We start from the raw sequence: 13706 nt of genomic DNA on the forward strand, positions 1-13706 counted from the left end.
CACAGTGCCACAGCCAAGCCAAGCAAATGAGGGGATTGTTTCTCCCAAAAAAACTTTAGCAACACAGACAGAACGATACCATTTAGCCCCAGGAGCCTGACTGCAGCTTAATAACATTCTTTTTTCTGATTAAAAGATTGTAGGCAGCACGGTGGCACAGTGGTAAGAACTGCTGCCTCACAACGCCAGAGACCCGGGTTCATTTCCCGCCTTAGACGACTGACTGTGCAAACTCCACCCATTCTCCCTGTGTCTGCATGGGTTTCCTCTGGGTGCTTGGGTTTCTTTCCACAGTCACAAAGATGTGCAGGTTAGCTGAATTGGCCGTAGTGTTAGATGTAGGAGAATGGGTCTGGGTGGGTTGCGCTTCGACGGGTCGGTGTGGACTTGTTGGGCCGAAGGGCCTGTTTCCACACTGTAAGTAATCTAATCTAATCAAATGCAAAACATTAACTCTGCTTCTCTCTCTCTACATTAGCTGCCGGTCTGTTTCAAATTTGCAGCAGCCACACCATTTGTGTTCATTTTAGGAACATCATCGTTAACTTTTCAGAACTCACCCAGTTTCTGCAACATCTTTTGATCCACTTAGTATTGCAAACATTGCAAATTATTCTCTGGAATGTAGTCAGTGATTCCGTTCGTGAGGTGGAAATGATCACAGATTCCCACGTGTTTGAGTGAAGTCATTTCTCCTTATGTCAGTCACTCAGGCTGCTCTCCAGTCCTGAGACTGTGACCCATCGTAGATTCCTATCAGCAGAGACAGCTGCCAACATCAATCCTGCCAATCTCTTTGGTCATAATATCCAATTCAATGAAAACACCTCTTATCACATGCAGTACAGGATATCGGAATCTCACCCACTTATTCAACAATCTCCAGAACCAGGAATAAGTTGGTGCCCCTCTGTTACAAACACTCTGATGGCAACGTGTGCTTCCTTCAGTGAGGAAAACAAATTTGCACCCATCTGGGTCTATCTGTCTGCCTGAGGTTCCAATAAGTGCATTGATGGAAATCACATTGGAAAGCCAAATCCCTTTTCAGGTGTTTAAATCAATTCATGCAGAATTTACAAAGGAAATCTGCATTATTGGGAGCATAATCTTATTAGTGACAGTCTGTTGCACACAGCAACATGATCCTCTCACAAACACAAACACAATTTATGTTGAAATTGAAATATTAAGCCAAAAAGGTTATGTAAACAATCTACTGCTTGTCACTTTAATAAACGAACTTTCTGATAAGGTAATGCTCAAAGTGTTATAAAGTTGAAGGTGTGTACTCTATCTTTAAGAGGGAGAGAACACTCTTCTGAACTGTGTACTGTATATGACTAGCCAGCAAGCCAAAGTGTACTGGGAAAAGAAACAAATGTAACATTTGGCTGTGAAATATAGACCTATGTTGGTTGCTGTTTTGACAAAATTCAAATTTAACCTAACAGTTTAAATTATATCCCAAGATTCTAAAACCCAATTGAGTTTGAATTTATTGTTTTGCCAGCATCAAGCCAATGAGATGATCTGATGGGGGCGTATAAAATGTGGACATTTTAAAAATTGGTCAGAGAGTAACTGCTGTCTGGGAGAGTCAACATCTTGCTCACCAATAAATTAGGAAAGTCTCTCAATCAAAGGGTACCTTTCCATATGAAACAAACTCGGAGTAAAAGAAGACAACGACGACCCAGGGAGATCCTCAGCCAGAAGCAGAAAGACACAAAATTCACGAGTCACTGTGTGGGTTAGAAATTAAATTGATGTAATTTTAATAAGTGTCTTATTGAAATAACATATAGTCATAGGGCTGGAGGCAGATAATATGCAGTGAAGAGAAAGGGAGAGCTTAGATTTATGAATAGTTGTTTAATATTCACTTTGAGTTAAAAATAGATTAATGCTATTTTCTTTAAATAGTGGAATGTGTGAGTTTTCTGTCACTAAGACTTTAACAGATTATGTGGGGAGGTGAACTTTTCTGGGTGTTTGGTTTAACTAACAGAGGGGGTCACCGTCATGTTGTAACAAAAGAAACACAACAAAGAACAGTACAGCACAGGAGCGGGCCCTTCAGCCCAGAACGTTGTGCTGAATGTGACACCAAATTAAACTCATCCTTTCTTCCTATCTTTGTTCCATATCCTTGTATATTCACATGCTCACCCAAAAACCCCTTAAACAACCCTCTCATTTCTGCCTCCTCCACCATCCCTGGCAACATGTTCCAGATTCCGACCACTCTCTGTGGAAAACACATTACCCCTCACATCTCCTTTGAGCTCTCCCCCTCTCACCTTAAATGCACATTCTCTCGTAAAGATATTTCAACTCTGGGTAAAACATTTTGACCGTCAACCCTGTGCATCTCATGGCGCTGCGCTGACTGTCCCTAATTAGGTCATTCTTTACCAAATGCGCATAAATCCTATCCGTAAAAATTCTGTCCAAAGCTTCCCAACCACTGAGGTGAGACTCACCAGGCTATAATTTCCTGGATTGTCCCTATTTCCCTTCTTGAAGAGAGGAACACCATAAGCTACTCACCAGTCCTCTGCGACCTTTACACTGGCAAGTGAGGACTCAAAAATCATGTCCAAGACCCCAAAGATCTCCTGTCTTGCCTTTCTCAATAACCTGGGGTAGCTACCGTCGGATCCTCGGGATTAATCCATTTTAATGCTGTTCAAGAAATCTAATGCTTCTTTTTCGACCTCAAAAATACCCGAGCACATTAGCATACTCCACACAAATCTCATTATCCCCAATATCCTTTTCCTGGGTGAATGCCGATGCAAAGTAATTATTTAGGATCTCGTCCACTTCCACTGACTTCAAGCACAAGTTCCTTCCTTTAGTCTTGACTGGCCAGACTTCTTTCCAAGTAATGTGGAAGCTGTGGAAAGACGGCAGAGTAGATTTACTAGGATATTGCCTGGTATGAAAGGAAGGTCTTACAAAGGAAAGGCTGAGGGAATGGAGGCTGTTTTAGTTGGAAAGAAGAAGGTCGAGAGGTGACTTAATTGCCTGCAACAGTAGTAGAATTGCCGACGCAAAGGGCATTTAAATGGGCATTGGACATACATATGGGTAATATTGGAAGGGTGTAGGTTAGATAGGCATCAGATTATTTTCAAAGGTCGGTGCAACATTGAGGGCCAAAAGGCCTGTACTGCGCTGTAACAATCCATGTTCACATCCTCTTGTGGGTAATTATTTCCAGAACGATTTGGGATGCTCTTTAACCCTCCTTGCGAAGGGCATGCCCCTCCTTGCTCTGCTCATTCCCGGTTCAGGTTCCTTCCAGCTTTTGTTTTTTCACGTTCCTCACATGCCATGCCCAATTCTAGCTTCCCAAACCTTGCATAGGCTTGTGTTTTTCCCCTTTTGACTAAATTCCCAGCCTCCCTTGTTATCCAAGGGGCCCTTACATTACCAGCCTTATCCCTCCTCCTGACTGGAACATGCTGGTCGTGAACTCCAATCAGCAAGCCTTTAACTAACTCCCACGTGCCCAATGTGGCATTGTCTGATGTCAGCTCCTCCCAATTAACACTCCCTAGCTCCTGCCTAATACTGACATCATTTGCAATCCCACAATTTAGAAACATCCCATTTATTCGTAGCTGCCTTAAAAAAAAACTTAAGTTGTGATCACTGTTTCCAAAATGGTCTCCCACTGAAAGGTCAGTCACCTGGCCAGGCTCATTCAGCAATATAAGGTCCACTATGGCCCCTACCCCTCCTTTACACTACTATTTCAAGAAACCCTCTTGGATACACTTAATAAACTCTGCACCGTCTCAGCCTCTTGCTCTAAAGTAGTGCCAGCAAATGGTGGGGAAGTTAAAGACACTTTGAGAACTTTGTTGTTATTGCCTCTGCCGAGATATTCTGCCAAGATATTTGTACCTCGAGGTATCGTTGGCAGATTGAGGGTCCTATAGTATAATCCCATTAACTGCATCCTTCTTATCCACGTTGCCTCAGTGGGCGAGCCCCTCCAGTATGTCCTGGGTGCAGACATAACATTCACCCGATTGGTAATGCAGCTCCTCCACCTCTTTTACCCTCCTCTCCATCTCATCTGAAACAATGAAACCCTGGAATATTGAGCAGCCAGTCCTATTCTTCTCCGAACCAAATCTCTGGAATGGCCACAATATCGGATCTGTGCTTATCTACTTTAACTATGTTGCGCCTTGTGTTGATATTAACACAATCAGCCCATTCGTACAATGGTGTTCATTTCTCTGTATTTCCTTTCTGATTGACTCGTATACATCTTCCGACCTTCCTTACCCCCCACGTGCTGCCCTGCTGCTGTGATTCCCAGGACCTTGCCATTCTAGGTTAAACCCTTCCCTTGTAGCAGGAACAAGCCTCCCAGTGAGGATATCAGTTCCCCTCTAGTTCAGGTCCCAATTATTCAAGATCCTGAAACTCTTCCCCCTATACCAGCTCTTCAGCCATGCATTCATCTCTGCTATCTTTCAATTCCTTGTCTCACAAGCACAAGGGACTGGTGTTAACGCAATGATTACTAGCCTCAAGGTTCTGCTTTTCAGTCGTTCCCTACTTCCTGTGCTTACTCCTCAGGATCTCATCCCTCTTTCTACTCGTGTCGTTGGTAGCAATGACCTCTGGCCTCCCATTCTCCCAATTCAGAATTTCAAGCAAATGCTCAGAGATGTCCTTGACCAGGCACCAGGGATACAACAGTCTCAGACGCAGCCACAGTAACAGCTGTCTATGCCCCCAACTAGTGCTTCTCCTCCCATTTTCGCTCCCTTGGATTTTGCCCGACCTTGGTCTACAGCAGAGTCAGTTATAGAGTCATAGAGTCCTACAGCACAGAGAGAGGCCCTAAGGGCCAGACTGATCCCTGGCAACCATAATGTCCATCTATGGTCACCCCATTTCCCTGCCCATGCCCCATCTCCTTCTAATCCTTTCCTATCCATGTATTTGTCCAAATGCCTTTTAAATGTTGTTAATGTACCTGCCTCAGCCACTTCCACTGACAGCTCATTCCGTATGAGAATCAGCATCTGTGTAAAAAGGTTGCTGCTAACGTTCCCTTTTATTCTTTCCCCTCTAACGTTAAACTGATGCCCTCTAGTCCTCAATTCTTCCACCCTGGGAAAAAGACTGAATGCATTCACCCTATCCATGCCTCTCATGATCATATACATTTCTATAAGATCTCCCTTATGTCTCCTGTCCTCTGAAGAAAAATGTCCCAGCTTGTCCAACCTCTTCCGATAACTCAGGCCATTGAGTATTATAGACCTGGCTACCGCTGTGCTACTCCCCTGAGAAGCTATCCCCAACAATGCACCAGCTCTCTCTCCTTAAACATCCCGCATCCAACACCATATTTGTCCCCTGTACGATCCTCAGTTTCCTGCTCTTGCTCCAACCCAACCACGCGGACACCCACCTACCTGATGGAACCTGGATGCTTGGACAGGACAAGATCATGGGTGTTTCTAAACGCAATGAATGGAATTCTGAAATTATATTTGGACTGAATGTAATGTAGAGCAGCGTGAAATGGAGGTGGATGACTTACGTGACTTGCTGTAAGGATACTGACAGTAGAACCTGAGGCGATCGTGAGTATATGGAGGTAGAATGTGGGAAACAAGCTGGAACTGTATTGGAGTAGTCATGGTGAGAGAGAACAAATGCTGGATGGAGGGTTTCAGCAGCTGACGGCCTGACACTGAGGTGAACCATTGGAAACTGTGCAAGTGGCCACCATCTAATAGGACAGAGAAACTGATCCATTGGCCTGAAACTGACTGACCACGTGGCTGTCAATGAATCTAATACAAGTGAATGGAAACATTGCTCAGAGTCTGTTTCTGTAACATTCAACACAACCAGGAAATGGAAAGTGAATAATGAGCTGAAAACAAGGCCACTGCTCTGTTAGAGTCAAAATCATTCAATGTTCAGTCACTGAATATTCTCACCTGCAGAAAGGAATCTCCCAGAATCACAGCAGAAGGAGAAAACAAACTTGGCAGAGACAGAATGAAGCCACCGCCTGCATCACAACAGCTCAGAACAAAGAGGCTGAATGCTCAACCAACTGACAAGCAATACAGACACTTTTAGAGTTACAGATAGAGTTCAGAATTATTCAGGAAACAGACTTACCAGATACATTGGTAGGTGGTGTGTGCCAGAAATCCATGAAATAGCTTTGTGATGTGCCGTTTTTTCGTTGAGAAATGATTCTTTGTTTTCGCTAAGAAGAGCAGATGCATAGTTCACTGATTATTAGATTTACAGACAAAGGAAACCTGATCAAGGACTCACAGGTCAATTACACTGTTAGTGACAGTCCATCGCACACAACAACAGCCTGTTACACAGAGAACAGAACAGATTCTAGTTTAACAGAGACACTCTCACAATGAACATCTGCTGCTTTAATAAAAATGTTACCTGTTTGAAGAAAAGGAACATATCAACAATACAGCGAGACTTTTAAACTGCCCAATGTAACTGTGGAGTTTTTACCCAATTCAGTGATCACTGTTTCTATGTATTTTGAAGCTATTTTGAGCAGGGTATCTATCGTGGGTCAGTGTGGACTTGCTGGACTAAGGGCCTGTTTCCACACTGGAGGGATACTATTCAATACAATTATCAACCTGTCCCACAGCAGGATGGGTAAGGCCCGAGGAGAGTCTGTACCGGGCAGGGGTTGTGTCCCACAGCTGGATGGATAAGGCTCGAGGGGAGTCTGAACTGGGGAGGGGTTGTGTCCCACAGCAGGATGGGGAAGGCCCGAGGGGAGTCTGTACCGGGCAGGGGTTGTGTCCCACAACTGGATGGATAAGGCTCGAGGGGAGTCTGAACTGGGGAGGGGTTGTGTCCCACAGCTGGATGGGGAAGGCCCGAGGGGAGTCTGAACTGGGGAGGGGTTGTGTCCCACAGCAGGATGGGTAAGGCCAGAGGGGGGTCTGTACCGGGCAGAGGTTGTGTCCCACAGCAGGATGGATAAGGCCCGAGGGGAGTCTGTCCCGGGAAGGGGTTGTGTTCCACAGCAGGATGGGGAAGGCCTGAGGGGAGTCTGTCCCGGGAAGGGGTTGTGTTCCACAGCAGGATGGATAAGGCTCGAGGGGAGTCTGAACTGGGGAGGGGTTGTGTCCCACAGCAGGATGGATAAGGCTCGAGGGGAGTCTGAACTGGGGAGGGGTTGTGTCCCACAGCAGGATGGATAAGGCTCGAGGGGAGTCTGAACTGGGGAGGGGTTGTGTCCCACAGCAGGATGGATAAGGCTCGAGGGGAGTCTGAACTGGGGAGGGGTTGTGTCCCACAGCAGGATGGATAAGGCTCGAGGGGAGTCTGAACTGGGGAGGGGTTGTGTCCCACAGCAGGATGGATAAGGCTCGAGGGGAGTCTGAACTGGGGAGGGGTTGTGTCCCACAGCTGGATGGGGAAGGCTCGAGGGGAGTCTGACCTGGGGAGGGGTTGTATTCCACAGCAGGATGGGGAAGACCCGAGGGGAGTCTGACCTGGGGAGGGGTTGTGTTCCACAGCAGGATGGGGAAGGCCCGAGGGGAGTCTGTCCCGGGAAGGGGTTGTGTTCCACAGCAGGATGGATAAGGCTCGAGGGGAGTCTGTACCGGGAAGGGGTTGTGTCCCACAGCAGGATGGGTAAGGCCCGAGGGGGGTCTGTACCGGGAAGGGGTTGTGTCCCACAGCAGGATGGGTAAGGCTCGAGGGGAGTCTGTACCGGGAAGGGGTTGTGTCCCACAGCTGGATGGGGAAGGCTCGAGGGGAGTCTGAACTGGGGAGGAGTTGTGTCCCACAGCTGGATGGGGAAGGCTCGAGGGGAGTCTGACCTGGGGAGGGGTTGTGTTCCACAGCAGGATGGATAAGGCTCGAGGGGAGTCTGTCCCGGGAAGGGGTTGTGTCCCACAGCAGGATGGATAAGGCTCGAGGGGAGTCTGTCCCGGGAAGGGGTTGTGTCCCACAGCAGGATGGATAAGGCTCGAGGGGAGTCTGAACTGGGGAGGGGTTGTGTTCCACAGCAGGATGGATAAGGCTCGAGGGGAGTCTGAACTGGGGAGGGGTTGTGTCCCACAGCAGGATGGGTAAGGCTCGAGGGGAGTCTGACCTAGGGAGGGGTTGTGTCCCACAGCAGGATGGGGAAGGCTCGAGGGGAGTCTGACCTGGGGAGGGGTTGTGTTCCACAGCAGGATGGGGAAGGCTCGAGGGGAGTCTGACCTGGGGAGGGGTTGTGTTCCACAGCAGGATGGGGAAGGCCCGAGGGGAGTCTGTCCCGGGAAGGGGTTGTGTTCCACAGCAGGATGTATAAGGCTCGAGGGGAGTCTGAACTGGGGAGGGGTTGTGTCCCACAACAGGATGGATAAGGCTCGAGGGGAGTCTGAACTGGGGAGGGGTTGTGTCCCACAGCAGGATGGTTAAGGCCAGTCAAGAGTCTATACTGGGGAGCGGTTGTGTCCCACGGCAGGAAGGGTGAGGCCCGAGGGTACTCTGTACCAGGGAAGGTATGCGACCCAAAGCAGGACAGGTAAGGCTCAAGGGTAGACTGTACTGGGGAGGGGTTGTGTCCCACAGCCAGACGGTTAAGGCCCGAGGAGAGTCTGCACCAGGGAGAGGTTGTGTCTCACAGCAGGATGGGTAAGGCTCGAGGGGAGTCTGTTCCTCAGAGGGGTTGTATCCCACAGCAAGACGGTTAAGGCCAGAGAGTAATCTGTACTGGGGAGGGTATGCGTCCCAAATTAGGATGGGTAAGCCTCAAGGGTAGACTGTACCAGGGAGGAGTTCGGTCCCACAGCAAGATGCGAAAGGCCTGAGGACAGTCTGTACTGGGGATGGAATGTGTTGCACAGCAGAATGGGTAAGGCCAGAGGGAAAACTGTACCCAAGCGGGGTTGTGTCCAACAGCAGGGTGGGAAAGGCTCAAGATTAGACTTTACCAGGGAGGAGTTCAGTCCCACAGCAGGATGGGTAAAGCCTAAGGGGAGTCTGTACCAGGGAGGTGTTGTGTCCCACAGCAGAATGGGTAAGGCCTGAGGAGTGACCGAGAGCAAAGATTTACTTAGGGAGCTGAGGGGCAACATTTTCCACAGAGGACGGTTCATATACAGAATGGACTGCCAGTGGCACATGGGAGAAACAAGAACAATTACAACATGGAAAAGACATTTGGGCAGGAACATGGAGGGGAGAAAGTTTGAAGGGCCATGGGCCAAACGCAGGGAAATGCAACTCATTCAGTTCAGGAAACCTGGCCAGCATTGGTGACTTCGGCCAGAGAGTCATGCAGCACAGAAACAGACCCTAAGTCTTGCGTTATTGGGGGAGTGGACTCTCGTGACAAGGCATGTTGTCGAGACTGAAGTAAGTTACAGAGATATGGATGGTCGTCTGGACTGGAGCAGGTTCAAACGTATGAAATGATTGGTGAGAGGGGAGGAAAGTACAGAGATAGGAACTGTTTTTAGCATTAGAATGACTGATCCACATGACAAGCCATAGATACAGTGTGGGAGAGGGAACACAGAATGGAACATTCCCAGACAGCATTCCCACCCTCTCGTGGAAGGCCTGCTTTCCCCTCTTTTGTACTGATGCTCACTACGACAGCACAGGCTTGGATTGATAACTGTGACACTCCCGATGTTGTCTTAGTACAACAAAACTTGCAGTAAAGGCGGTGACCGAACCTGGGGTGTGTCTGTATTGTGCTCCCCTTCCAGCACTATAGCTATGTCATGTCCTGTTAACTGATGTTTGGAGCCCTCTCATTGCTCTCTGCACTGTGAGTGATCTTACCTCACTCCAGATCTCCCTGCCCTGTGTCTCTCTGGCTGACAAACCATCTTCAATGAGGGATGGATTAGACACCCAGCAGCTGGGAAGTCTATTAGGTCAGGACCTTCCTGAGTACCTACAGACAGATAAACAGAATTGGAAATTAGAATGATGCAGTGATGGCTACACATGTCAAATGGCACTGAGTCCGACAGAAATCTGGAACACCCCAGTCTCCATCGTCTATCTGGAGTGGAGAATTCTGTTTGCTCAGGATCTGGAGTAGCTGCAAGAGCGAGGGACACTGACAGAGGCAACAATTCGACCCACACAGTGAGGGATACCACATGGAGAGTTACTAAGTAATATCACCAGAGTGCAAGATCAAACAATTGTGCAGGAAGAAAGGGTTTTGATTCTTGTTGCACTGGGATGCGCAACTTGTGAGCAGGCGAAGTGATGGCCTATTGGCATTATTGTGGAACAATTTATCCAGAAACTCAGCAAGTGTGCTCTGGACACAGGTTCAAATCCCACCATTGCAAATGATTGAATGTGAATTAAATGCTTCAAAAAAGATGTAACTAAAAACCTGTGAGTGAGTATTAAACAATTGCTGATGTTAAGAAAAATCCACCGGGTGCATTCATGTCTTTAGTGAAGTAATCTAAGGTGGGTCTTTCCTCCAATTGTCCTCGACACCAATAGCCCCGCCCACCTGCACATTGACCTTCCCAAGATGGCGGCTCTGAGGTCCGCACTCCCTCTTCCCTCAAACAAATGGCGGCCGTCACCCTGGGCCGCTTTCCCGACAGAGACCACCATCTCCTTATCAGGGCCTGGAGGGTCTTTTTCGGGTTTTTTCACCTATATCCGCGTCTTGTGAATTCTCTCCGCTCCTTTCTCCCAGTGAGTCTCCCACACGCCACTCTCTGAAGCCGAGCGTAGCCGCACCCGGAGAAAGCTGCTCCAAGTCTCGCCGTGTCCTGGTTAATGTGACACTGCGCATGCCCTTCATAGAAACCAAACTGCGCGTGCATCGAAGATTATCAGTGAGTTTATAGAGAATATTCATAACTGCATAGAATCACGGGAGAAATATTAGACATTAGCAATTGCTCTGTCGAGTTACAGTCATTGAGATGGTTCATATCCAAATACATTTTTCCATCCAACTTAATCATACCGGCCAAGTATGTAAATTTCCAATCATTCTGGGAATTTGAAAATAAGTTTGTTACTCGAGTTGTGTAAATCGATTGGAAATATGTACATTGTCAGATTTACATCTTAACGATTTCTTTAAAACCTCACATTGTTTTATGAGAGGGGATAATACTCCACTATGTCGTGAGAATGATCAATCCTGCAAAACAGTTTACTTTCTGACCAATGCTGAAGCGTTCACTCCCGAGAATGCATTGGTCCCGCTCCTCACTCACTCTGTTTGGAGGACCGGACGCTGCTCTGTCCTCCAGTTCCGCCCCTTCCTCCCAATTGCAGTGTTGATTGTGGCGCGACTCAGCAGCTAAGCAACAGAAACATTAAGGGACAAGGGAATAAGAGAGAATCTGGATAAAGTAGACTGGAAACAAAAATTTTATGGTGGGAAGTTGATGAGCAGTGGAAGAGTTTCAAAGACATTTTACAAAGGTCTATTCCAGTGAAATGGAAGGACTGTATGAAAAGGCATACTCAGCAATGGGTATCTGAGGAAAGTGATCAAATTAGACCATAAGACCATAAGACATAGGAGTGGAAGTAAGGCCATTCGGCCCATCAAGTCAACTCCGCCATTTAATTATGGCTGATGGGCATTTCAACTTCACTTACCCACATTCTCCCCGTAGCTCTTAATTCCTTGAGACATCAAGAATTTATCAATCTCTGCCTTGAAGACATTTAGCGTCCCAGCCTCCACTGCACTCCATGGCAATGAATTCCACAGGCCCCACGCTTTGGCTGAAAAAATGTTTCCGCATTTCTGTTCTGAATTTATCCCCTCTAATTCTAAGGCAGTGCCCACCGGTCCTAGTCTCCTCACCTAACAGAAACAATTTCCGAGTGTCCACCCTTTCCAAGCCATGTATTATCTTGTAAGTTTCTAATAGATCTCCCTTAACCTTCTAAACTCCAATGAATACAATCCCAGGATCCTCAGCTATTCCTCATATGTTAGACCTACCATTCCAGGGATCATCCGTGTGAATCTCCGCTGGACACGCTCTCGTGCCAGTATGCCCTTCCTGAGGTGTGGGGATCAAAACTGGACACAGTACTCCAAATGGGTCCTAACCAGAGCTTTTTAAAGTCCCAGTAGCACATCGCTGTTTTTCTCTTCCAACCCTCTTGAGATAAATGACAACATCACATTCGCTTTCTTAATCACGGATTCAACCTGCATGTTTACCTTTAGAGAATCCTCGACTAGCACTCCCAGATCCCTTTGTACTTTGGCTTTATGAATTTTCTCACCGTTTAGAAAGTAGTCCATGTTCGTATTCATTTTTCCAAAGTGCAAGACCTCGCATTTGCTCACGTTGAATTCCATCAGCCATTTCCTGGACCACTCTCCCAAACTGTCTAGATCCTTCTGCAGCCTCCCCACTTCCTTAGTACTACTTGCCTAACTTCGTATCATCAGCAAACTTCGTTGGAATGCCCCCATCCCTTCATCCAGATCATTAATATATCATGTGATCATGCAGGAAACCATGCCTGGGATCCAATGAACAACAAGTCCAGCAGTAACTTTAGTGCAATTGCCGAATGGGCAGACTGTTCAAGTCCAAGTAGTTATCCAAGCAGCTCAGTCCTCAGTCACGCAGTCCCCTCAAGTTCAGACTGCTCAGATTTCTACTATACTTTAAAATGAAGACTCCCAGGAATCTGTGGATAGCACGACTGACTCTCAGAAACGTAGAGAAATTCTATCGAGACGGCCTTCATACAGGAAAATCCTGAATGAACTTTCTTCTGATCCCCCCAGTGTGCCAAGAAATCGATGAGGAGAAATCAGAAGAAGAGACTGTCTCAACCATTACTACAACGATGATGCAGACACCCATCTATCAGGTTAGCAGTGGACAATACATTGCTATGACACAGGGGGAAGCAATTCAGCTGGCCAACAATGGTACAGATTAAATGCAAGGACTCCACACATGAACAATGACCAATACAGCGACAGCCAAGGTTGGAGCAGCCATTATACAGTATGCACAGAGCTCTGATGGACCGCAAATCTTTGTGCCGGGCAGCCAAATGCTTGTTCAAGATGCTGCTGGAGATGTCCAAACCTATCAGATCCGCACAACTCCTAACTCCACTGCTGACCAGGGAATGGTTATGGCATCTTCACCAGTCCTGCAAAGCCAGCCCCAGAATGCTGAAGAAACCACTCGTAAACGTGAGGTCTGCCTCATGAGAAACAGGGAAGCAGCTCGAGAGTACCATTGCAAGAAGAAATAGTATGTGAAATGCTTGGAGAATTGGGTTGCTGTTCTGGAAAATCAAGTTGAAAGAGAAGTCGGACAAAGTGGCCAAAAACAGCATGAAACTAGAACTGGGAAAATGTTAAAGGTCAACCGAAAGCCACAGGAGCTATAAAGAAAAGTAATATAGAACATGAGAAAAATAAACTAGCACAGATTACAAAGACAGAAAGGAAAAGTTTATATAAATATATATAACGAGAAAAGAATGGCTAAAGTAAATGTTGGTCCTTTGGAAAATGAGAAGAAGCATTTAGTTATGGGATATCACAGTGGAGGATACTAATATCTTTCCAGTAACTAGCAAAGAGACAAAGGTAGGTGAGGATTTGGAAACTATCATTATTACAGAACAGCTAGCTTTAGACTGTTTTGAGGTAATTGAGCTAACGATAGAATAGT

General features: G+C 46.9%; 1 pseudogene; it reads left to right on the plus strand.

Annotated features, from left to right (window-relative positions):
• Positions 1-4542: 4542 nt before the first annotated feature.
• On the plus strand, positions 4543-13331 carry LOC148138750 (cyclic AMP-responsive element-binding protein 1 pseudogene; annotated as a pseudogene).
• Positions 13332-13706: the final 375 nt, after the last annotated feature.

This window comes from Chiloscyllium plagiosum, unplaced genomic scaffold, assembly GCF_037043375.1.
Source record: "Chiloscyllium plagiosum isolate Xiang-an unplaced genomic scaffold, Cpla_swu_hap1 HiC_scaffold_39, whole genome shotgun sequence".
Classification (NCBI taxonomy): Eukaryota; Metazoa; Chordata; class Chondrichthyes; order Orectolobiformes; family Hemiscylliidae; genus Chiloscyllium; species Chiloscyllium plagiosum.